The sequence below is a fragment of the Aquila chrysaetos genome, chromosome 8, assembly GCF_900496995.4.
Source record: "Aquila chrysaetos chrysaetos chromosome 8, bAquChr1.4, whole genome shotgun sequence".
NCBI lineage: Eukaryota > Metazoa > Chordata > Aves > Accipitriformes > Accipitridae > Aquila > Aquila chrysaetos.
In genome coordinates, this window is record NC_044011.1 from 44109910 (window position 1) to 44133538 (window position 23629).

Here is a 23629-nt window from a genome sequence, read left to right on the forward strand (position 1 = left end):
GCTGATAATGGGGGTGAACTTTTTGTTGCCGATCCTACAGAAGTTTGGAGCTGAAAAACCTTGTGAGCCCAGGGCCCGAACCCCTAGGAAGATTAAAATTCCCTACCCCTACTTTGCAAAGGCACCGAGAGTCTGTCTGGCAAGACAGGTTCATTAACAAATTAATAGAATAATCAGCGGGGCTTTGTGTGCGTTTTGCAGATAAAAAACTGGTAACAGCATTCTTTGGCTCTTTAATGGGCTGATAAGAGCCAACTATCTGCTCTGTGGCAGGGCTAATCGCGGAGATAACAGAGGTTAAATCAACTGTGGGGCTCTGGTGAGGGTACTCACAGAGGGAGCTGCTTTGCGGGGATGGATGGAGGAGGGAGCTCAGGGTTTTTAAACACGATAAAAGGGAATAGGCAGCAAAGTAAGGGAAGGGAGAGAAACTAGTGCCAGCTCCGTGAGTATTTTTAGGAGCACTGTGCGAAGCCCCCAAGGGCTGCACCTCTGGGAGGTTTATGCAGTTCAAAAGTGGCTGGCAGGGCTGTAGGGAGCTCTGTCTGCTCTCAGGCCTTTCCGTGGTGGTTTGAAAAAAGGCGAAAGTGGTTGCCAGCCTTTTCTCTTTATGATAAGCAGCTGGGGACATGTTTCTTAGGGGTCCTGCAGGGAAGAGGCGGGCTGGGCTGTGCACAGGTTCCCAGGCTGGTGCAGCAAAGCCAAGGCACTGCATGGTCAATGCCCCCCCCGCCCCCAAAGTCCATGCAAAGCCAGATGTTGAGCCTCTTTACGAGGCTTTTCGGCTCCTTCTCAGCACAAACCGGACTGCAAGGGTAGAAACCAAACTACCCTTGGCCATGCTTAGCAGCTCGCCTGCAGGGCATCCCAGCCCAGCATCCTCACTGCTGTGACCCGGGGGCCAAACGCAACGGGAATGAGTGGCAGGCGGAGGTGGCCAGGTTAGGTAGCGCTTCCCATCCCTTTCAAATCGAGGTGTCTCCTGGTCTTTTTGAACAAAGACCACAGCCCGTCTCCTCTCCTCAGCCCTTCTGCACCTCCGACTTGCAGCAACTGGGAGCAGCCCTCAAATTTGCAAGTAGGAGAGCCGCATACGTGATGGCTTTCGCAGAAGCGTCATTTTACCTTCATAAATTACAACGGTGCACGCTGAAATATTGATAGCAATATAAGAGAGATCCTTGGGCTCGCCTCAGGAATGCAGCAGTGGAGAGCAATCAGGATTCAACGCTTGTTTTGCTTTCTGCAGCCTTCTCCATGGAGGTTTTGGGGTGCATCTCGCATCCAGGGACCTCTGCTTGTGCGTCCTGGTGGAGGTGGAGGGTTCGTCGTCATGTCACCTCCCCAGCCTGCCAGCAGTTCGCTCTTGGTGGGCTGCAAGAGCGGCTTGCAGAAAGCGGCCGTTGGGCCTGCGATGGGAAGCGCTTGCCTCTGTCTTTCCCTGAAGGGCTATTAATTTATACAATATTTGCTTTGTTAAGGAAAGGACATTGTCAGGCGGCTTTCAAGTGATGTGTGAAAGTGACTCTAATAAGATGTTCTGGGGAAGCCTGCAGGCAGCCCCGCCTCTCGTCCAAACCTCTCCAGGTCTTCTTTGAAAGCAGCGCCAGCAACCTTGATCCTCCTCCTCTACTAGCGGAGGCACTCGTCGCACTCGCTGCAAACTTCTCCGGAGCCGGGGGCAGAGCGGGAGGGCCGGGGAGCCGGGCTCGGCGGATAATTGCACGCGTCTGGCTGCCAGGGAAGAGAAACGAGGAGGAGATGGCATGGAGGGGTGGGAGTTTTCTTCGGAGGAGCAGCTGCAGCTCGGGGCTGGCGCTTGGCTAATCAACGCGACGTGGAGGAGACTGCAGATGAGACCTGGCTCTTCTGCTACCGAAGGCTTATGGGCTGGTAGTCAGGGGATGTGCTTGCAGACCGGGGGCTCCTCCCTTCCAGCATCCTTTGGATGGGAAAGGATTGGGAAGTCCAGTATGCCATTGCCACCAGCTCATCCTAGCCCTGGTGCCAGGCTCTGGCTGTCTTTGAGGGGTTTCTGTGCTCCCTGGGGTCTCCCTGCCATCCTCGCTGCAGCGTGCAGGTTAAATAGATTTAACTACTATTGTTCATACACCGCCTTTCTCCAAGGGACAGCGTGCAGTGTGGCTGGCTCTCCCCTTGCGTATCCACAGTATGCCGCCTGCTGCGTGTTTGCTGTCTCCTTCACCGCTGGGAGGAAGAGTGGGGTTATTTAAAGTGCTTCTTGCATCCTTTGCTGGGCCGTTTCCTTGTGTTACAGGGGAAGGGCAAAAAAAAGCCTCCAAATAAAAGCAACTTCTGGTGCAGTGAAGTGCCAGGACCAGCGTGTGCAACCCCGGGAATGTAAATCTGTGTGTGTAAACCTTCCTGGATAAACCGTGTTGTTTTTCAGGGATTTTTTTTGTTTGTTTTGCTTTTGCAAATATTGAAGAAATTAACTATTGATTAACTAATTAGTACCATGCACACCTATCCCACCTTTCATCCCAGAAACCTCCAATCCCATTACCAGATATTAAGGAAGCTTGAAAGCAGGGTTTTTTTGCGTGGTAAAGGGGTAAACTGAGGCATTGGTCCAAGCTCAGTGACGGAGCTGGGCTCGCGGAGTCCTCCCTGCATCTCTGCCCACTCCTCCTCCTCCTCTTCCTCCTCTTCCTCCTCCTCCTCCTCTTCCTCCTCCTCTTCCTCGCTCCCCGCTCTTCTGCTGTCAATCCCAAATGACAGGAGGCCTCCAACTGCCTCGAACAGGACCCTTAATAAAACATCAAAACCATTAGAATCTAAGAGCGAACAGAAATGGGAGATAAAAGGCGATCGCGTGCCTCTGCTCCCTGGGTCCCCGGAGAGATGCTTGCACCCCTGCACCCCGGGAACTTGTGGAAGGGACTTTCAGGAGGTGAGGGCAAGCAGGAGAGAAAAAAGGAATAAATAGGTACAAATAAAAGGCTCAAAGACGTAGGTGAGGAGCCCGATTTCTGCAAGGGGCAGTGGTGCAAAGATGCCGTCTGCTAGCCCAGAGCAATCTCTTAATTTGGGGGTAAGGAGCCTTAACACGAACTCTGGCAGTAACAAACTGCCTTTTTTTTTCTTTCTTTCTTTTTTTTTTTTTTTCCTTTTCATAAGGGTTCTGGGGCTGTTGGGAGGCTTAATTAATTAGTTAAGATGTTTTCCACTGTTATTGTGCCTCCCCTCAAAGGCTTCTGACAGTAAATTCTCATCAAGTGGAAGATCTAATAAGTGCCAATTATTGAAGTTTGCTAATTGCCAGATAATAATAATGCTGATTAATAATACTTTTAACACCACTGTTGATTTCAAATGTGGGTACACGCGCTGCAGCACCATTGATTTAAATTGTAATTTCTTCTGCTTTGTGGCTAAGTGGGGTAAAAATCAGGTCAGTGGTATTTTTTTTCTTGTCCAGAGAGCATATTGTTCTAACCCCTGTCTATAAGAACCTGCTAAGTTCATAAGCAATTTAAAAATAAATAAATAAGTGCAGGAGGATAATGCATCGCGGAGAAGCAGTTCGTTCATTTCCTTGACAAGTGTAATTTAATTTTAATTATTTATGATTCCTCATAGCCTGCTAGTAAATGTTCTGTAGTATATTTTGTAAAACTAATGAAGTCTTAGTAATAGGAGACCTAACTTGAGCCCTGTACGGAGCAGCGGGAAGCCGCAGCTTGTCTCTCACCTTCTAGTTATTCCATACCGGACCAGTGACGTTTTGCATAATTATCCTTTGTGGATCCCACCCAGGTGGGGATGCTGCTGCTCTGCGCGTGCTGGTCAGGTGGGAAGCGGATCCCAAAGCTTCAGTTTGGGTTTGCTGTAAAGCTTTTTACTTTTTAAGCTGTAGCGATGGGACATTGCTCCAGCGGGAGGGGAGGCTTGCCTTTCGGCGTGCAGTTAGAGCATCCCACGCTGCCCCTTGGGGTTTGTGATACCGCTGGGGAGGTTGGGAAGTTGGTTTTTCCTCTCTGGATTTCTGCTCCTAAATGCCCCAGAGGGTAAGGAAACGTGGAGCAAAGAGGGGAGGCTGCTTGCTTTGAAATTCCCCCAAAGGGGAAGAAAAAGCATCTTCATCCCCCGGCATCGTGGCCAGGGTTTGAGATGGGCGCGGGATGCTGGCACCCTCGGCCGCTGGCATTTGAGGAGTGGCGGATGGATCTGCTGGGCGGGCATGCCCAGAACAGCATGGGGCTTTGAGCGGAAACCTAAATTTAAATGTTAAAAAGCTTTTGTTCATTACTGGTGGCATTTCCTCCCCCTCCCCATTTGTCACTTGGAGCGGAGCTGTGACTCTTTTAATATCAAACAAATAATAAGCTCCCTCTAAAGTGATTTTTCTGACAAGGAGCTCAATATATTAAACTTTATCTATATTTTAATAGCCAATTTCACACCAAACTGCCTTCTTAATAATGTATTTACCACCTGGGGATATTATTCCAACCCATCTGGAAAGAATTGGAAATTAACTGTCCCTAAACTGAGTCTGTGTGTGCTTTAGATGCAGCGGAGATAACAGCGGTGTCATTCCTAGGGGAAGTGGGGGAGGAAGCTCATCATGCACCGAGCAAAATGTCAGCAGCAAAGGCAATAGCTGGCGGGGAAACGAGTGCTCTCCTTTTTGCAACCGAGAGCCCAGCCCCAGCCCACCTCAGGAATATTCAGCCGCTCGGGGAGCGGCCGATAGCACCTCAAGGGCCTCTTCTGCGCTTGTAAGAGCCGAGGGGTTTGGTTTCCAAGGATGCTGCATGGACGCAGGGCTCAAGGGAACGCCGGCATCGTGCCGGGCACTGCCGCCAGCCCGAGCGTGCCGCTGGTTGCCTGCCACCGCGGTGTCGGGACCCCGCTGCTGCAAACGGGCACCCGAAGGATGAGAAAAAGTCGTGTTCCCCCAAGCCGGTTGCTGCTAATGGGAATTAATCTGGTTGGGCGGCGGTTTTAACTTGCTCCGTTTTGGAGTGGTCCTCTCCGGGTCTCTCTGATCCCATCTGAATCAACGCTTTCTGATGCAGCCTGGGCAGACGGTAGCATCCACGCTCCACCTGTACGTGCAATCATGTGCGTTTGCAAAATACCACACTGTTTAGTCTAAGTCATATATATAGTTATTGTTGCTATTTGTTTACTTCCTACAGTTTCAAGGGGTTGACCGGTTCAGCTCCCTTGGTGCTAGGTACTGTGTCAAAAAACACGTGATGGTCCCAAACCTACGGAACCGCTATCCCCTCTGGACAGAAGCCAGGCAAGAGAAAATACTTCTTGGGGCTCTTTTGCCCTCAGAATAGGAGAGTGGTAGAGTGCCTAGTCCAGAGAGCAGAGTTGTCCTAACCACAGCTTGCCGAGCTGGGCTTAAATCAGATTTTGACTGTATTTCTTATCAAATATATGCCTAGCAAGGTCTGCGTAGGTGACGTTACTCATTCCTGGCTGTACAGAGCATCCCTTGCCTCCGTTTCATGGAAGTGAGGGGACATCAGGGATGGCATTGCCTGGGACATCAAGTCCAAGCCAGAAGTGAGCTTTTGATTTCCCCCCCAGGTGAAAAGCCCTTCCCGAGCCTCCCAGGTGTGTTTGCCAGGGGAAGACTGTTCGGGTCAGGGCGGTTGGTTTTTATGCCGGACCCGGTCTGCAATTACTTTTTGGACTGGTGATGGCTGATAAAGGGTTCGCAAGTGTACAAGGCATCCCTGCCAGCATCGCCACTGCGTGGTGTAGCAGCATAGACCTCCCTTGCACTGGTCTCCTTGGCAGAGAAATCGCAAAGAATTTCGCTGTTTTAAAGTTTTGCTTGAATTTGACTGTGTTTGGAGGTTTGTTTTTATTATTCATAAATTTCTATGAGACATCACCGGCACCAAAGCAGATTAATCCTTGCAATGTTTTCTTTTGTTTTTAAAATAATTAAGGGCAGCTGCTACTTAAAGTCAACTAAAACATCCTAGTTTTTAGATAAAAGTGCCTCGCGTTTGTTGTTGTAATGAAGTAGTTTGACATGGAGATGAAAGTCTCTGTTGTTTGTGTTGTAAAAACTGGTTTTGACGCCATTTTTGAACAATGTCAAACTGTTTCCTTACATTTTGAACAAGACACGCTTTGATCTAGGAAAAAAACTCAGGATGTTTCAATCAGAATGGAGAAGCAGCAGCCCTTAATGATTTTAAAATAGGATCAAATTGTAAAATGTTTCAATCATTATGTTATGTCACATAATGACATCCTTGTAGCTGTGCTGTGTGATGCTCAGTGTTGCATTTAGCATCGTGAAATGTTGTAGAAATAATTCAAAATAATCTAAAATGCTGAAATGAAATACTGAAATTGCAAAGTGACTCTTTAAAGTGTCAAAAGAAAATTCTAGTTTCTGGTATTTTTGGAGTCGCTGAGCTCCTCGGAAGAAAGTGTGCGGGTGCTTTTGTATTTTCTCATTTCGAAACCGAACAGAAACAAAGTGTGGAGAAGCAAAAAGCGCCTTGTGAAATGGAAATTCTCCAAATTGACCCATTTTAGCTACGGTCTCGTACTGCTCCAGTGTGAGGGGAAACGCTGGGGAGGAGGAGTGGGGCTCTCCGGGCTGCGGCAGCACCCAGCCCCTGCGGATCAGGGCTGAATTGTTTTCGGATGGGGTTGGGAAGCGATGCTGTGTTTGCGCATCCCTGTGCTAAACCGGGCACTTTGGGGTACTTTTGCTGCTTTTGCAGTTTCCCATTGGAGGTGCTGGGAGGGGAGGGATGCCACCGCGGAGGGATGGAGGTGACAGCGTTCGGGTTTGCATTCTGCAAGGTCCGAAGGGCTTGGTGCCGTGGTACCCAGGTCCTCGGGGACTTCCCCGGTGTTGCTGCCGAGCATTTGGGAGCAGGGGGAGCGATGGCCATCTCTGTGGTCCCCAAATCATCAGCTAAGCACGGAGACCGTGTGTGACAGGCGGGTCAAGGAGGAGAGAGGTGCATAAAGGCTGCTTTAATCCTGCAAGGGGAGGATATGAGCGCTGACAGTTACCTGGGGACCCTGAGATACCAGAATCCCTAACTTAATCAGACAGATAACGGGAGCAGCTAGAGATGAGGCAGGAGCAGGAACTGCCGAACAATAGGAGCCAGCCCCCCCGGGCCCCCGTGCTGCGACTGAGATAATAAACTATATAAAAATCTGTCACCGTGCGATAAGTGATGAATTAGAATCAATTATATGTTTAAAATAATAGACCTCCCCATGGTGTTACTCTCCAGAACGGTGATGGCTTCTGCCTGGGCTTGGCAGCGGTGATGGCAGGCTTGCTGGCACCGTCACCATCGGGGCTGGGACACCTCGCGCAGGTGGCTTTGCAGCGCCGGGGAGCTCGGCACGGTGGCAGCCGAAATCAAAACTGGCAGCCGAGCTTTTGGTGTTTAATTTTGCGTTTCCTCCCGGTCCTAACAGAGCCGTGCGGCGCGTGGATGAAGCCAGCCTTTGCGGTGTCCATGGTGGGCACGCCTGGTGCAGCGACCTGTAGCCCGCTGTTCCTCACTATTTGCAGATTTTAGAGATTTACCATTTTTGTTGCATTATCGGCCGCTTCACGCGCCTGGCCTTGCCGCTTCTCCCTGCGTGGAGCAGCTATTTCCGAGCCGCTGAGTGCTGTTCTGCTAAATAACGCCGCTTGAGTGCGTTTTTCCCCTCCCTCAAATGCCAGGAGGACAACCGAAGGTGTGAAAATGCAAGATTAACCCTGTGAATCATCCATCAAATGATGCGCGGTTGGTTTGCGAGTGCTGGGCTGGCAGGAGGGAGAAGCATCCAGACTTGATCGCCCCGTTGCTGCACGTTGGATGCAGCGGTTGGCAAATGCTCCCAGCAAAGCTCTTGCAGGGTGGTGGGAAGAGCGTGCCCGTCCAGCCCGGTACTTAATTTGGGTTGAAACCAGAGATATTTGGTCTTTCATCCATGCTGCTTGCAAAGGGACTCGAGGAGGATGACCAGGGCTTGGATGAACGTCTCGCCTGAAGGCGGTGGTTGTGTTTATGAGCTGGTCTGGTCGTTTTGGTGAGGATCAGACCGATGTGCTCGCTTTTCCTTCAGAAGCCGCGGTGCTGTAGCTTGTCATGGACTCGCTGCAAAGGGTTTTGAGACCGCTGGGCTCCGTCTGTGTCCTTCCTAGGCACGTTTCCAAACCCAGCCCTTTCAAACAAACACATAACCCTGCTCAGGTGCTCTCAGATGGTTTTGCAAAGATGTATATTGCTCTAATTAAAGTTGATATTTTCCCCACTGAACGCAAAGGCTGTCTGCTGCCCTCCTCCAGCCACATCCCTTTCTTTCTGTGAGTTGGGGGGTTTCCAGGCTCCCCGCACTGACAGGAGGGAAAATACTCGTCGTCCATCAGAAGTTGAATTGGAAACCCATGCCTAGCCTGGCTTGCTTTATTATTTTGTTAAACAGCACAAGTTGCAGCCATAAAGCCCCTGGAAGCCTGTGCTAAGCAGGGGCGCTGGGACCAGTGCTAATGGATTGAAGTGAGCGGCTCACCAGCCACAGGGGTGCCCTGGGATTTCCCTTTTGAATCTTATTTACATTCGGACTAACAATAGCTCCCAAGCTTGGCTATAAATAATTTCTAGGAAAGAGTTGTCTAATTAAACGTACAGCAGCAAAGAAAGTACTTTTAACCACAAGGCTGGTGTCCTAATGAACGTAATCACTGGATGGGGACAGCTTGGGAAACAGAACTTGACATCTCCCGGCGGAGGCGGAGAGATGGAGGGGAAACATACTTGGGGAGAATTCCCAATCAATATTTAATTGCGTAGCATGTAATCTGCCTTAGTATTTTTAAAAATAAAATTAAAGCCCCACAGAAACTGGAGAACCTTTAAAGCAGATTTGAGGAGGGGGAGCCTCTTTTTTTTACAGCTGTCTGGGGAGGGAACAACATCTAACTGCCCCTGTAGGCATGCAAATTGTTCTGTAGTTGACAGAGTGGCCTGAATGCAGGCTTCGATGGCATGGATTTACAGCGTTCCCCCATCCGCCGCGGTCTTCCTGCTCTCTTGGTGCCTCAGTTTCGTTGTCTGTAAGCAGGGAATACAGAAATTCCCCTGGACTTTGCAGATGGGCAGCTCTAGCTTGCATCTGGAAAGCGTTTTGAGAATGCAAAGAAGTGAAGTTACCCATAACCAGCCCTGTGCCGTGGTGCCGTACGGCTAAAAGACAACCGGGAGCTGGTGGGATTGGGTGATGGGCAGAAGGTGTGTGCCGCAAACGGATGGGCAGGTAGATCCAGGTCGAACTTGAGATATCAGAGCCAAAATATTCCTTGGGCAAGGCCTGATGCTGAACTGGGAGGTTTTGGCTGCATGCGGGAGTAGGCAATGGTGTAAATGCCTGAGGAATGGCTGGTCCCTCGCAGGTTGGCCCCGTGTTTAGTAAAGCAGCGTGTCCCCATCTCTGTGAAGTGTTACACCAGGTGCTGGTGAGCCACTGGGAAAAATCCAGTGTGCAAAGGGGTCTCAGGGCTGTCCTACCCAGGAAGCAGCGCTGTTGCTGGGGCAGTGGGTGTCCTGCAAGAAGTGTGTGTGTAGGTAAGGAGCGATGGAGAAGTAGCCGTGGCTGGTGCTCCTCGGCTTTATAATGGTCTCAAAGCCTATGTCTAGGGGTAAAATACAGCGGGGCAGCTCACTGGCAGCCGGCTTGCACCCTGCAGAGCGTTTGGGCTTCCCAGAAGACTGGGACACAAAATAAGGGGGCGAACTGGTGTAAACTACCGCATCCTCAGTTGGAGCAGAGATGCTGGTTTATGTCGGCGGGGCCGTAGTATCTTCCAGCATGGCGGAGGATTTGGGAACAATGAAGCCCTGAAATGCAGTTTCCCCTGGTTTGTGGTGGTGGCCCTGGCAGGGAGATGCAGAGGAGGGGACGGCGGTGGGATGCTGGCGTCTTTTCTGCCTGTTGCAGCTCAGCCTGCGCTGCCAGCCCTTGCTCCATCCCCAGAGAAAATACACTGGCTCCGCTGCGATTAATCTAATCGGCCACTGGATGTCAATGTTGCCTCATCCAATTACAAGTGGGAAAGTATTGGATCTTCAGAAAGGGGGAGAAAATGCCGCTGTCAGAATAGCGGAGGTTAGATGTTGTTTTCTTCTGCAAAGTTGGCTATTAAGCACCGTAGAGCCATGTACGAAGGTACTGAGGAGGAAACAGTCATTGCTTTTGTTTTGCTCAGCCAGGGCAGGATTGGATCCAGGGTGCATAAAGTCTAAACCCCGATTTGGGATAAAAAGCCTCAGCAGAACGAAAAGCCGGATATAAAAACGTATCCCCTTCTTCGAGCCGTAGCTCGGTGTGTGCTGAGTTGTTGTTGGTTGGCATCAGGCCTTTACGTGATGTTCAGGCGGACGGACGGTGATGTGTCGCCCGTGAAGCTGGGTGCGAGGGAGGTTTGAGGACGTGTAGTCAGAAAATACGGCTCTAGAAGGGGAGGGTTCTCAGCAGCGTGCGAAAGCAGATCTGGATTTAAACATTGCAGCTTGGCCTCCTCTCTGTTATCCATCTTCTAGCCAGTCGCGGGGAAGCACAGACAGCAGCTGCATCCTGCCAAGATTCATGATCAAGAACGCCTCTCCCCCACCTCCTCCCTCCCTTCGACAAATATTTTAAATCCAGGCCCCGGCTTGGGAAGCAGGTGCGGCAGCTGGCCTCTCCAGCCTATTTGCACACCCAGATGGGGCATCTCCGGGGGGAGCGCGAGTCCTTGGGAAATAGGAGCCCCGAGTTTTGATGCAGGTCTTATAGGTATGACCCCGACGGGATGGAGTGAGATGCATCTCGGTCCTCTCCTACGTGCTCTATGGCGTGAAAGCACTTAATGTAGACCTCCCCACAAAGAAGACCGGGGGTTGCAGAAGCTCTGCGTGCCCTTTGCTTGGGTAGCACAGCCCTGGCAGCGAGACCTTGGGGCTGGTGGGGGCTCTTTGCCTTCGCTTGCACCTCTGCAGCAGTTAAAGGCAGGACATTGCTCCCCTGAGCTGTCAGCCCGCTGCCTTTCTTTCCTAGCAGTAAAAAGGAAAGAAAATGGATTCATGGTTTCCATCCCTTTGGAATTATTCCCCCCCCTTCATGTGGGTTCATTTGAGCACGTTAATATCTCAAATTTAATGATAAGTCTAACGGAATTCATTTATAAGATAAATAAGATGTTATTAGTGCATTAGTAGCAAAAAATGTGCAAGGACACTGCTAATCTAAGGTGAAAATGCCTTCCTGCGTGAAATTTAATTAGCAGATTGTGTTCTATTAGTGACTTTTATGGGGAGTTCATGAAAATGAATACAAATATGATCCAGGCAGCCTCTCCTGTGAAGCAAGAGCCTTGCTAACCTACCGTCTCTCTCCCTGCCATGCTGCTGCCAACAAAGGAAAACACCAAAGTGTGTCCTATCCCCTTGCCAGAAGAGGACTTTCTGGAGGCAAAAAGGCAGCCTGTGGCCACCTTGCAGCTTAGGGTTGTGGCTGAAGGGCAGCAAGTCTGGGTGTCACACAAGTTGAGTATGCTCGCAGCAAGCGAAACGGGGTGGGGGAATCAGAAACGTCCTGTCTTTTCCCTCTGCCTGAGCAAGCAGCTGGTCGGAGCTGCTTTTCCATGATAAGAGCAGGGATGGTTGTGGAGATCTCCTTCGTGCTTTGAATTTTCTCCCTAGCCAGATGTCCTGCAGCGGTCAGCACCGGTGGCAGAGGATGTCAGGTCCTGCAAAGGGTCCATCACAGAGATTCAGCGTCAGACTGCCATGTGCTGGCAAACCTCTGCGTTCGTGCAAGCCTGTTGGCATGTGGAAGCTGCAGGGGAATGGATCCCATCCAAGAACATCATACATCTTTTAAAGACTTACGGTCCCCTAGCAAGCCAGAGGGTGTTGTGCAGCTGTTACTGCCAGGCTGTGCTGAAGTTACACGCTGTAGAGGTGTGCTGGTGTCCCTTTTCCTCCTGGCTCACCTCGCAGAGGGCTCCCGTGAAGGAGCCATGGAAGTGACATTGATGAGCCTTCCTAGCTTTTGTGCTAAACACCAGCACTTGGGGTGTTTCCAGAGCTGGAAAGCCTTCCCATGCCGCCTGTGGTTTCAGGACCTTGTAGATGACTCAGGAAGGAAAAAACATCTTGGCATCAGCAGCGACAATAACAACAACAAAATAAAAGGTCTCTCTGTTCTCAGTCTTTCCTGGGAAGACTGTCTTGCACACCCCGCTTTGGGAGTAGCTGTCCCTGTGGCGTAACCTCCCCTACCCGATCTAGGACCTGCTGGTCCCAGTCAGTGTGTGCCTAAGGGAGATATTCCTTGGTGATGCTGCTAGCTCCTTGGGACCAAAATCCAGGGTGAGATTCTGCCTCGGCCAAAACCGGTAGCAAAACCGCTGTTGGCGCTGGGGTGGCCGGGAGGTCTGGACGCTGTGCAACAGGCTGCCCATGCAATCTTCGTTTGGAACTGCTTGTGAGGGCGTTGGAGCTCCAGAGGAGCAGAGAGAGGCTTTGCGCACTGAGAAGTAGCATGAGAGCAGTCGCCTTCCCCTCGGCAGACCTGTCCCATCCCTTGTATTCATGCAGAATGAATCTGGTGACCTCTGCCAGGCTTTTGAGGCTGGGGGAGAGTCCGTTAGTTACGGCTGCCAATGCAGGAGGCATCTGGTGGTGGTTGGAAAGATCCTTCCCTCCCATCTGTGGGTGCAGGATCCAGCTCTTGCCGGTTTCTTTGCTGAACAGAGGCGGAACAGCGAAGCAAATGCATGGGGAGTCATTATTCATGCAGATGATCCTCACAATTCAATAGAGGTAATTAGGAGAATGATGGAGGAAATTAGCACTTTCTGCGGGTTTATTAATATTAATAAAATGATTCCACGGTTAAAAATAATAATAATAATAATATTAATAAAATAAATACAAAACTGCAGAAGAGCTCGGCCCAGCTACTAAATACCAGTCTGCTCCAGGCTGTGATCAACCAGTAGCTTGAATTAGTCTTCGGAGACAGGATTTTTGCCCTCTCTCAAGATGGTATCACAGAAGTCAGAACGGACAGAGGCGTATTTGGGGTCATTTCTTGTTTCCCACTTTTCTCTTCCACGTTAGGGAGAAAAGCTGAAGCTCAGCAGATCCTTAAGGCATTGGAAAGTTGAGTGGCTTGTCTTTAGGGTGCCAATGGTCTTGAAAATAGGATGTTTTCTGAGAACTGCCTCTGGTGCCTGTTGTCCTCCTGCTTCTTCACCTGCTTTGTGTGGACCTGTAGTGCTCCTAGCAAGAAAAATGTTCCCACATCTCCACTTGCCAGAGGCTTGGTGTAATGTGGCTTCCTGGGTCTGCCGTGAAGACCCCTTTTCAGGTTGCCCTCTCAGTTGCATTTCCCATTCCCTCTCGTATCGATCACAGCAGAGGAGTGGAGACCACTGCCACCGATGGGCAGCGTGGCCTTGGGAGAGTTGTTCAGCTCTCGGTGCCGCTGGCGTGCCAGATAGGCTGGAGTGTTTGGAGGAGGTTATTTGCAGAGGGTGAGGAGATTATCAAATTAAAGATGGCACAGAATGTTATTAATGAAAATACATGACAAATGTATTTAAACATGTAAAAATTTAATTAGAATTTTTATTATTAAAATATTGCTAAAAGTGCTTACTGAAGCCCTCTGCTTTCTTTTGAGATCAAGGCTTTTTTAGTTTCTTGCATGCTAAGAGGAGGATTTGTGGTAAGGAAGGGAATAATTAGTACCAAGTGGCTTTCTGCAGAAAGCAGTGGGACTTTTGCTTTGGATCTTGGATGCAGGATTAGGCCTTGCTGTACCCATGGGAATACCTGGCTAGACTTGATTCTTTTAGGAAGGCAATAATGGGGTTTTGCAGTCATCAAAGCACTTCTTTGCTGGCTAGGAAGGACATCAGGAGAAGTTTGGTGTCGGGCTGGGGACTGTGTTTAAGGATCGGTGGAGGATGGCAGCAGGCTGCTGGCAGTATCAGGAAGGGCAGGAAAGACCCCGGATGGGCTGTTGGGCTTGCGACGCCTCCTCCATCCATGGGAGACGCGTGCACCGAAAAAACTTACTGGGGGAGCAAAGAAAAGGTGCTCTGAGGTCCCAAGCTGGGTGCTCTGTGCCCTTTCCTCCTCCGCACACCTAGCATCTCCCTGCTTGGGGCACCAGGGAGAAGCTCTGTTTGTTTTCACTCCACGGGGAGCTGTGAATATTCTGACCTGACTGCGGTAGCGCTCCCGAGTTAGAGATGCCGGTCTGTCTGGTGGGTGGTGCCAATTCCCAGAGCCTTCTCCATCCGTCTTTATTTAAATGGAAAAAGATCAGAGCAGTTGAACCCATTGCTTTAATGATAGATTCCATTATATTAAACGGTAATTGCAAAGAATCAGTTTCTATAATTAAAAAAAACCCTCCGCAGCTAGTCATGGTGGCTTTCCGCTGGTGCTTTACGTGTGATCTCCATCTTATCGCTGGGAATCCTCACGTCCTCCCAGCTTCTGTGTCGCATGCGGGCGACGAGGGCACCCGGTGCTTCATCTCCGGTGAGCCGCCGCTGCAGCTCCGGGATCGGGAGCCAGCTGGGTTTCCCTCTCCTATCCGCTCGTGTCTCAGGAGCCGTGCCCAGGGCTGTCCGTCCTGTGCTGAGGTGGCAGAGCCAGCAAGGGGAGGCAAGCATTTCCATTCCAGAGGAATTTGCAGGGCTGGCAGTTTTAAGGGGGGGGGGGGGGGGGCGGGGAAAGCAACCCTATCTCCCAACTTGTAAATTAAGCAGATCTGCTCAGGAACTGTCACCGCAGGAGAAGAAATATGAAACCTCTGGGGTCGTGTATGCAGAGTAATTTTTCTGACTGTAACTCTACTTAAAAGTAAGGGTATGATGAAAATGCTTAGAGCATTTTAAATGGACCCAGCAGAGATCTGATTCAGCTCCAGTGAAGTCTGTACGGACTTTATTGGGTGTTGGCTTACTCTAAACTCTCTAACACCAGAGTTTAGTGCGTGGCTGAGAAATAAATTGGTTCCTTCTCCTTATTAACTGAAAATATTCTTAGATGAAGGAGAAGCAACAGTCTTTTTTTTTTTTTTTTTTTTTAAATTATTTTTTTATTTTGGTGGGTTGCAATGCAGGAAAGCAAGGGGGTTGGTAACGTTGAGGTAAGACACCGGGATGCTTGCTCCCCACCTTGACCCGGGGTGCAGGTGGGCTCTGCACCAAACTCAGGATGGGTCAGGTCTCCAAGTGATGGAGACCCCCCAGAGGTGAAGCTGACCTTGTTCGTCAGGCTCCCTGTAAGAATGCAAACCGGCCATGTGAGAGATCACAGGATAAGGCTCATTTTAAGGAGATTAGAAAAGAAAAAGAACAAGAACTTCACAAAAGCTCAAAACGTAACCCAACAAGCTCTCGCTTTGAAGCGGCTGAGCTGGGTGCCCCTGGCTTCTCCTCGGTGGCGTTCAATAGGAGCGTGGTGAAACCTTGCAGAAAAGCCCTTTGAAACAAGCTGTGACCCTGAAGCTGTCAATCTGTGGCGCGTTGTATTCCAGGACATGCTGGCTGCGGGGAGTTCATTTAAGGGAAAAAGCGGGAGAGATGCATCGTGACCTCTCCCTGGCATGCAAGGATGCCGCAGAGACCCCGCTCGACTCCCCTCCGCTCCCAGCCCTCCTGCTTTTTGCAGCGGGCAGCGCAGGCAGGAGCTGAGAACTCCTGCAAGCCAGTCGCCCCATCAGGGAGATGTTTTGAAGGCTCGTGTGTGTTGGCGGGTTGCCTCGGGAGAGCAAGCACGTGTGTAGGTGCAAAAATGAGCGTGTCAAGGCAGAGGCAGGCTCCTGGGCTCACCACCGGGGGTGATGGTGGACAGAGCGAGGGGTGCGTTGCTCCTCGGTGCGTCTCTTGTGAGGTTTGTGGAGCCATTTGGGACGCTGCTTCTGTCGTGCTGCAAGGGAAAAGGAAGGTTTTTGGAGCTCACGTCCATCTCTGCATGATTAGCTCCCTCTCCGCGGTGGTGCTCCCACCTCCCTCGGCCGTTCTCTCCGAAGCAGGATGTCTGGAGCAGGCACATCAACCCAGGCAGCACGTGTAATTCCCTTGGTTTTATTTGGAGGCATACAGACAGGGCAGGGTGCGCTCCATCGTGATGTGGTTCAGTGGAGAAAGACATGCCAGGCTGGTCAGCCAGCCTCGTGAGACCCTCCTCCTGCTCTGGCATCAGGCATCCTATTTGAGGGGAGGTTTTTAAGCACCCAGGTTGCAGCCGTGATAGGTAGATATGGGGGAAGTTGCTGCTTTTCTACTCTTTCCAGGAGCGTAAGGAATGCCCCAAATCGTTGCCCCATAAGAAAATAATAAAGCTGGGTTTGGTGGCTAATTGAAGACTGGGCAACTGTGAGCGCATTGGCGTATGCCTCCATGAAATGTAGCGTCTAGATATTCAGGATTGTGGTGTGGTGGGAGGAAATTTGGACAGCGAGAAGAGTGAAAGTCACCCCAGCTTTCCCCTCTCTTCCCACATCTCCCTTCCCGCCTCCCCCGGATTTCAGTGGTACGAGATTTTCACCCCATGCGTAGCAAGCAATATCTTGGAGGAGCCTTGGAGCCATTTGTTTTCCGTTTAATTGGCTAGCGGGGAGAAAATAACGAAGGGAAGTCATGCAGGGGAAGTTCTCGTCGGTGCTGTTTTTGGCAACAGAGTCACAACATCCTAAATTTATTTATTTAATTGCATTATTAAAAGTATAAATAAAAATAAATCCAGGAGAGCAGCCGGATCTATGCTTTGCATCTCTAAAATAGAACCATAAATGCCACGGAGCACTGGGGGAATGATTTATTAGCCTGTTATCGTGAGTGACTGGGACGCCTTCGATAGAGTCCTTGCTAATTTCTAACAGCTGCATTAAATCACAGATGCTATCAGCTATTATAAAATAATCACCCAGCGGTCTGCAAACCAGCACGAGCCCAGGGTCAGTGCTGGAGCCCTTCATTTGTTTCACATCTCAGCCCCTCCGATTCCTGCGAGGGTGGGAAATAAACAGGACTTGTAGTGGCCTCTTTTTATCATCCAGGAGTTGGCAATAAATAAAACCTCTATAAAACTTTTTCTAAAAGGAGTTTGGACTGGAATTTGCAACGAGAGGAAACCTTGTTTTGTGCTTAAATATGGCTGTGTGATGTCAGGACTCCTGGGTCCTATTTCTAGCTCTGAAAGGGAGCCTGCATTTGCTGATTTATCGGGCAGACGGAGGATTTCAGGGTTTCGGCTGCAGACGGGGCTGGAAGGAAGAGAGAAGATCCTGTGGCAGTTAGGGTTGTCTGTCTCGGCTCCTCTGCCTTCGCTCCTCGGTGCCGTTTCAGACAAGTCACTTAAATTTCCCTACAGCTTGACTGCCTTCCTCTCGTTTGACAAATAACGCGTGTGTTTATGTGGCTGGGCTCCGGAGGGGGTTAATACTTGGCCTGGAAATCTCTTTAGAAGTGCCAATTTGTAGCGACAGAGAAACAACAATGAATAGGAGAGCCTGCGAAGTCCAGAAGAAGCGAGCAAGTGGCTGCTTATCAGGATGGTGGCTTGCAGAGCCAGCTGCAATAGCAGGGGTAGTTTTAAAGGGTGAAGGAGCTGGGAGGGGAAAACCCACAAATAAATAAAAATAAAGCGGGTTAGGAAGAAAATGCCGCGCATCTGCAACGCTCGTATTTTCCTTGACGGTTTTGCTTTGTGTTAGAACAGCTGCTTAACATGACAAATGCCGGCTTTAATAACAACGTACGTGAGGAGCTGCAGGCTGGGCGGGCGAGCGATGGAGCTGTCTAGCTCATCGTGCTCTCTGACGCTTTTACCTGGGGATGAATAGCCCTGGGCAGGTGCCTCGCACCGACCACGTCGAGCCTGGGGAGATTATTTTGGAACCGGTGCCAGCCGTTTTGGAAACGGTCATGGTTTTGTAGCGGTGTGTCCTTGATTGAATTGGTGGGGTAAAAGGGGCTTTGCCCTCAATGTGCTAGAAGGAGCCTCAGGGCTATTTGTTGGTGGAGGAGCCAGCTCCTGGTAGCAACCTAGGATGCTCCAAGGCCGTGTGTCCATGGGGAATGGTGCACGTTGGAGGGACTCTGGGCTTCCAGGGCGGCCTTGGGCAGGTCTCTTATTTCTCCAAAGATATTTGGGTTCCTTTGTCTTTTCCTACCTCATTATTCTCTCTGCAAAATGGGATAACGGGCTTTGCGGCTTGCAGGTTGTTTCCTTACTGCGGTATCAGAGATTGTCGGGTTGTCAGCAACCTGGAGATAGCAGGGATTGCTGACAGCAAGCAGAACTGAGTCAGTGCTGTGTACAGAAACCTTGCTCAGCCTTTGAAACTGCAGTCAAACCCTCCCCCAAGGTTACTTTTCCTCATAAAGCAAGCTTGGTTTTGTTTGCTGCAAACCTAGATTTTAATCCCAGAATCCAGGCAGACCCGGGCTTTGAAGAGAATTGGGTTGGAGTCAGAAGTGAACAGCTCAGACCAGACTGACTCTAAAAGATGAATTAAAACTGACCTAGGAAGATGGAGATGTTCACATCCGTACCCCGGCTTTGCAGCTTGCGTATTTATCTCATTGTGCCCAATACCACTGGGAATAAATCAGCAGCAAGACACGCACGGAGCAGATCTGCTGGTTCAGATAACGGGGGACCTGCGCTGGCATTTACCCACAGCTCAAATCAAACTCCCAGGGAAGTTTTCCAAAGCCTGCAGGAACCGAGATCCTTCCCTCACCTAATGTTTTTTCCCCTCCCTTCAGCCCTTAGAAGCAAGAATTTCAAAGGTGAAAAAAACATCATCTGCACTGGCCACAGAGAGGAAAGACTGAAAATACTGAGAATTTTTATTTCTCCTGGGACTTGCAGCCCGTGAAGCCCAGGTAGTTCAGACAGGCTGAGAATAAGCGTTTAGACCTCTACCTGCTTAACACGACTGCCAAACCTGCCCAGCAGCACCGCGGCGGTGAGCATGCAGGGGCGAGGAGGGGGTACGGGGGCATTTTCCTCCCCGATTCTGCAGAGACCCCGCTCGGCTCCCCTCTGCTGAGAGCTCCAGCAAACCAGCGAGACGTTCTGAAGGCTCCTGCGTGTTGGCTGGTTGCCTTGGGAGAGCGGATGCATTCGTAGGTGCAAAAATGAGGGTGTCGAGGCAGAGGCAGGCTGCCGGGCTTGCCCGGGGTGGTGGTAGACGGGGCGAGGGGTGCGTTGCTTCACGGTGAGAGCCGTGGGGCCACTGGGGACCATCTTGCCCGAGAGGAGAGGACTGGGTTGGATGGAGGGGATGAGGGTTACCTGGTGGGCAGGTGGAGCACAATGTGCAGTGCTTCGACTCTTGTGTTGCGGGACACAAGCCGTTGCTTGCAAGGGAAGACAGCTTTTCGAGCTCCCATTCATCTCTATATAATTAGGCAAATTTTTCTCTTCTTCCCTCCCTCTCTTTAAATCTTGCTGTCTTGGCCACCCTGCTGATACTGAGGCAGGTCTGAGGTTTGGGCCGGGTTGGCAAACCCTGCTGCCCTGCGTCGGAGCGGGGCTGGGCAGAGCACCAGGGCTTGCAGTCCGTTGTGGCTGCGTTGCGTTGCGATGGGTTTGCTGCTCAGCCCCGTGCTGGGGGACGCCTGGTCCTCCTGCCTCCGAGCATGGGAGCGGGTTGTCTTGGCTCAGCCAGCCCCGAGGTGGGTGGCTCTTGTGTCATCCAGGTGTGAAAAATGTCAGGAGGAGAATGGCGAGAGATGATTTTCCTTTCTTTAACTTTCGGAACGTGTACGGCGGGCACCGTTTCGAAGCCTCCCAGGACAGCCAAGAGCGTGGTGTTTCCCTCTTCCCGCTTCTAACGTAGGTGGCACAACTGCGCTCTGATCATTTCTACGTCTCTGTATTTTGTAAATAAGCCCAGAGGCTATGCAATGGCTTCATATTTAGAAATAGGATAAACAAGGCTATGTGCTGTCTATTTATTTGTTCTTTTATTCGTTCAGTTAAGAGCTCACAAAACACTTTGCAAGCGTCTATGAAATGAGCCTTGTAATGCTCCCAGGAGAAGGAAGAAATGTTCCTGCTCCGCTTGGCAGGTGGGGGAAGCTGAGGGGCTCCGAGACGCTCGCCGCCTTGCCCACGGTCAGGGCGAGACTGTGGTAGATGCAGGACTAAATCCCGGGTCCTGTTTTCCATTTCTAGTCTGTAACGGCTGGTAAGGCTCAAATGCACATTGCGTGCCCAGGCTCAGCAATGCCGAGCCATCTGTGATCAAGAGCCTCTTTTCTGGTGTTTCTCCTACTCCCGGACTAATTTGGGAACGTGATTGTGCCTCCACACCTTGTCCCAGTGAGAAGTCATTAGGTGGTACGTGAGTATGATACTAACGATGGAGAAACCACGTCAAACCCAGCCGGGCTCCTTTTCTGTCAGAGCTCATTCCCATCTGCACGTCTTTCTTTAACTCCTCCATCTCAGAGATGCCTTCAGGTCCGTCCGTGCTCCTGGCCCCTTGGACCTTGGCATGGCCGGTGCCCCCTCGGTTGGAGACCACCATCCTTTGCGTGGCCTCCTCCTACTTGCTCCCCCTCTTCCCTCTCTCTGCCTTTGTGGTTTGGGTTCAGCTTGCGGCCCTTGAACATTTGCCGTGGCTTTTGCCAAACTCGGACCTCTGCCTGCCAGCGCTGAGTCAGGCTCGTTTGTAGGGTTTGGGGTGAACCGGAGATGCTCGTGCATGGTGGGCACCCAAGTGCACGTATGGCCCTTGGCTTTTTCTAGGCTGACAGATGATTTTGCGAAGGGAGCGTATGTGATCGACTTGTGCTCCCGCTTCCTTGGATGTGGTGGGTGTGTGCGTCCGGACAAAATGTCTGTGTCCCTCCCTCCGCAGAAAAGCTCTGTAGGTTTTTGGGGGCACCCCCCAGTCCCTGGGGCTGAGAAGATGGGGTGCGTGCGGCGTGCTGTGCCACAGCTCCATCAGCACCCGCTCGTCAACAGCGGCACCCCGACGTCGGCTCCCATCCCCTGCGCTCACTTTGGGGCTACGGGGGGGCCCTTCGAGGTGGCGGCCGGGGGGGGGAAAACGGGGCCATTGCGCTGCCCCGTGCTTGGCCGTGCTCCGAACAGACGAGAGCCTGTGGGAGTGTGCGGCGCTGCTGCCCTGTTTACAGCAGCTCGTCTGCCTCCGCTGTTCGTAACCTACTTTCCCTCCTTTTCCTCTAAATAGGACTTTGGGCCATGGGTGGATGGAGCAGCTCTTCCTTCCCCTGTCCTCTTCCCCTGTCCCCTTCCCCTGTCCCCTTCCCCTGTCCCCTGCAGCTCAGAGGGTTCAGAGCAAGAAGGGGTATTTTGCAACCTCAAACCTGCCCGCCCTGCCCTTTTTTGGGGAGGGACATAGGCTCTGTCCCCATGCACAGTGACTGTCCCCAGCAGCCCTCGAGCTGCAGCGTGCCCGTAACGCGGGCAAAGGTACCCGTACCACCGTCAGGTTCCCCTGAGCAACCCCGCTATGGAAAACCCGCGTCCCTTGGGGTGCTATCGAAGCAAGCAGGCTTTTAATTGCTGCTCGCTGTCCGAAGGGGGTTTGGCCTCATCCTGCACACGCCGCGCAGAGGTGGGGACAGGCTGCCTCCCTCCCTCTTCCCGCAGGTGCTGTAGGTGCTGGAGCCCTTCCGCAGGCTGCAAATTGTCTGCCTGCACCCTATGATTAAGGGGAAGGGAGGGACTACCTGTGTCCTCTCCCCGCGCCCAAATAAATGTGCCTTAATGGGGTGTCCTTGCCGGTACATAGCCTTTAAGCCCCCCTCGCTTGTCCCTGTGGGTCAGTGCAGGCTGAAGCTCCCCCCCGGGTCCCCCGCAGCCGAGCACTGTGTCCCCCCCCGGCGTCCCCTGCCCTGCCTGCTGTGGGGTGACTGCAGACACCCCTCTTTGGACCAGGGCTCCGTCCACCCCAAGGAAGCCCAGCTGAAGGTACTCCCCCACCCTGCACTTTTTTTTCTCTTCTCTGATGCTCCAATTCCTTTCGGCCCCGGTCTGATTTTTTTGCCTCTGCTTCCCAGGGATGTGGGAAATTTGGGAATGGGCTCCTGGAAGCATCTCTTTGGCAAATGCCAGCAGGGACTATGCAATGTAGTGGGGTTTTTGTTGTGCTCTTTGATAATCAGCTGGCAATTTTTTTTTTTTGCAAGACAACGTCCTCCGTGAAGCAGGCTGAACTTTGGCGTGTTTTGATATGGAAATGTTCTGGCAACTAAGCAAAATGTCACATGTCTGTAATTGCCCCCCCCCACACCCCTTTCCTCGAGAGTCAGGTTTTAATGGAAAAACGGCATGGGAGTTGAAAACTTGCCCAAGTGCACTAAATACCAACAGGAATGGCAACAAAAAAAAATCTTGGCATCACAAAGAAGATCTTAACATTTTGATTTCCTTAGGAAAAAAAAAAAAAATTAAAAAAAAATCCTGGATCGTTGTCAGAAAGACTGCTGGAACATGAAATCCTCGCCTTTCAAGCTTTTCGGGCAATGTTGTGACGGCTCTGCACGGTTCTGCTGTACCCGGGTGTCCCAGCTCCTTCGAGGTTTGCTTGAGCAGCGCAGGGTGTTTTCAGAGTTGGATTTTTTTCTTTAATATTTGGCGTAATGAGGGAGGCTGCTTTTAACTCTGCAAGGTGGGTGTCTTCAGAGCTGCCTCCTTTCTGAATTTCAGTTGTCAGGTTTACACACATTTTAAGCGTGCCATATGTCTTTGGTTCAGCCTGGGATTTTAGCTGCATGCTGAGCATTAAGTGTAAAGTAATGCTGTTAAAATCCACAGCCATCACCGTGCAGCTGAGCGGGTGTTGCAGGTCCTCCTGAACCACGACGTGCTTCACCACGCTGTCGGCGTGACCCCAGGCTGGGTTTGCACGTTCTTGGAAGGATTTTATGGAAGTGGGGAGGATTTGTGCTTGCATTTAGGGCACGAGGATGGTGTCAGAGGGGCTACCTGGGCATTGACTGCCAAGCCAGTCCAGCGGTCGGGTATTAGCGAGGAGCATGAGTCTTGAGTTTGCATTTTCTGCCCAGGCGAGCTCAAGCACCACGATCAATTTGAAGAATAGGCTGCATTTTTTTCACAATTACCTCAGCGGGGTTTTTTTTTTTTTTTTTGCTAAATTCATGCGATAAAATGCATTAAATGTAACAGCACGGAAAATAAAAGTTCAGTTTGCGGAGAGAGCCTGATTTAGTGTGAAGATAAAACAAGATAAAACAACTGGAAAAATTAAGTGGAATAAATAAATTCTGCCGGAGAGAGGCAGGGGTGACAGAGGGAGAGAGCTGTGCGTGTGCCACTGGCTGGGCAGTGGTCAATCCAGCCGTAAGCGGCTTTCCTAAGGCTTTCATCCTGGGAAGGGGGTGATGCTTTGGTGTCCCCCCTCCTCTCCACGCGCCGGTGGATGCTCAGCTTTATCCCGGGACTGTGATATGCGATTCTCCCTGCTGTGCTACTTTGCATGGGGCGTGCGTGCTCGTCCTGCCCATGCACGGTGCTCTCTGTGCGTGCTCTTGCTTTTGGGTGAAGAAATGAGAATATTCGGCAGCAAATGGGAAAAGGAAGAAGCAGGGCAG

The 23629-nt window shown here is 51.1% G+C and overlaps 1 protein-coding gene across 6 annotated transcripts in view; it reads left to right on the top strand.

Annotated features, from left to right (window-relative positions):
* OPCML (opioid binding protein/cell adhesion molecule like) overlaps positions 1-23629 on the top strand; it is a 315386-nt gene that overhangs the window by 167216 nt on the left and 124541 nt on the right. The window contains exon 1 of one of the 6 annotated variants that reach the window (XM_030021754.2): positions 18394-18399. The exons of the other annotated variants lie outside the window; for them this stretch is intronic. The gene's annotated coding sequence lies outside the window, so the exon portion shown is untranslated. Of the gene's footprint in view, positions 1-18393; positions 18400-23629 lie in introns of those variants that run through there. 6 annotated transcript variants of the gene reach the window in all.